Below are 2,202 nucleotides of genomic sequence, written 5' to 3'. Positions count from 1 at the left end.
GGATGGTTAGGGTTTTGGTGCCGGTGATTGGCTTAAATAGCCGGGTTAGGCAGTACGTGGCTCGCCGGAGCAGCGTCACACGGCGACATCGGTCCGACGGAGGAGACGAACTTTGGACCGCCAGGTTTTGGACTTGTTTTGTGTCGGAGCCCAGCGTTAGTTTGACGAGGCGAACGCTCCCGGACGTCCCCATATCTGCCTCATATTTGGTCTGGATATGAGAGGTGCCGGCCACTCTGGACTTTTGAGACCCGTTTGAGGAGCCTGTCTGGGTCGTATTTTTTGTGAATTGTGAGTGACCAGGCCATTCACCCGGGCGAAGGGGCAGCCCAAGAACATGTGTGTTGTATCCTCATCTACCTGGCAACAAAGTCGGCATTGCCGAGTGCGTGGTAGGTTTCGTCATGCCAATCTATCCGCCGTCCAAAGCCTCCAGCGACACCCAGCCAAGTGAAGATTTTGATCTCTAGGGGTGCCCATGGTCGCCAAATTTCGTCAGTGCAAGGAGCAAACTCTCTTCCAAAGAAAAACGCGGTATAGGTATCACACGATGAGTATTTGCCCGCAGCTCCAAGCCTCCAGGTGAAAGTGCCTGGCGTGGAGGTGAGGATGATCTGTCGTAGCTCATCCCAGATGTGTAGGAATTCAGCAATGGCGGGCACAGACGGCGTGCCGCGACTCGCATCCACCGAGAGATGCCCTGGCAAGGCCTCGGCCATGAGCATGTGTTGGCCACTCCATCCATGAGCATGTGGTGGCTGATGCGGCGCTGCTTGAGGGCCGTCAGTGCGATGATGCACGACCCTACTATGCCGCCAGTCTCGACCAGCACGATGCTGCAGCCTACATGCGCTCTCCTCAATGTGTTCCCCAGCGGCAACCATGGGTGCGTGACGGAGCTCGTCATGGGGCAGCTGGCCTGGCTCTGCGCACGAGTACTAGTCAAGGGGTGCTAGCTCAACATTGCGTCAAGGGGCTGCTCAAGATTGCATCTTTCCTGACGTCTCCTATTCCCTAACGTTTTTAGTTTCACATCTCCATGTCTCATCTCTCGACGCTGCTACCTTCTTTGTCTTGGATGGCGTGGTATATATCCATATGCCAATCCGCACGGTGCCAGGTTGGTTGGTTGGTGGGTATGTAGTCCTTTTTCACATCGATTTGATGCCATCGCTTGGCAAAGAGGGCATGTACCCCACGTCAAAGTGGTTTCATATATTGTCTTGTGTGCCATCGGTGGTTCAAATGCGAATCCATCCTTCAATGAATAGAATGTGTTTGGCGCATCTGTTTTACTATCGACCGCATGCTGGCATGCAGCAGTTCGTGGTAGCTCCATTCTGATAACAAGGAATTGACTAGCTGATCTACATTTTTTGATGCTTTTAAGAGACAAATGCTGCATTTCTAAGATAACTAGGTTGGCCGTGGCCTATGAGCATGTTGAAAGTAAATAAGTTCCTGAATTAGCAATGGTCAAGATGTGAGTAAATCACATCAAAAAAAAAGTATACGCACGCGCAAGGAAATTACATCTATCACAACACTTCTACCTTTTTTATCGTTGCTCCTACTACTTCAGAATCTTGATTTGAATGATGGAAGGGACCGCAAAACAGTGATATTCTACAGTTTCACCATGGTTTTTCCTTATTTGCATAAATTAATTAAATATGTAGCACCGATGATGTCAATCATATGGGCGAACTACGAGCATCTTGAACCGATCCCTCATAATCAGTTAGAGGAATAAACTTTCAAAAAAAGAAATCTCATCTAACGTGCACCTAACATATCTCCTAAAAGGGTTAGAGAAGGCCACCCGACCCCTTAATATACTCGGCCGCGGATCAAGAGAGTAAAAATTCTCCACTCCCACCACTCCACCTTACCCATTCCGCCGTTGGCGCGCCCCCACTTCTACTTCCCCGCCGCCCCGCCAACCCAAAATGGCCCACTGGTAGAAAAAGGGCGCGTTGTCCCGGTTCGTAAGGGCCTTTTGTCTCGGTTCCTGAACCGAGACTAAAGGGTCGGTACTAATGCCCTGCCCCTTTAGTCCCGGCTCAATCCAGAATCGGGACTGATTGGCCTCCACGTGGCCTGTGCGCGGAGCCCAGGCAGGAGACCCTTTGGTCCCGCTTGGTGGCACCAACCGAGACCAATAGGCATCCACGCGCCAGCATTTCTGTGGCTGGGGTTTTT

Source organism: Triticum dicoccoides, chromosome 6A (assembly GCF_002162155.2).
Source record: "Triticum dicoccoides isolate Atlit2015 ecotype Zavitan chromosome 6A, WEW_v2.0, whole genome shotgun sequence".
NCBI lineage: Eukaryota > Viridiplantae > Streptophyta > Magnoliopsida > Poales > Poaceae > Triticum > Triticum dicoccoides.
Note: the sequence above shows the minus strand (reverse complement) of the source record.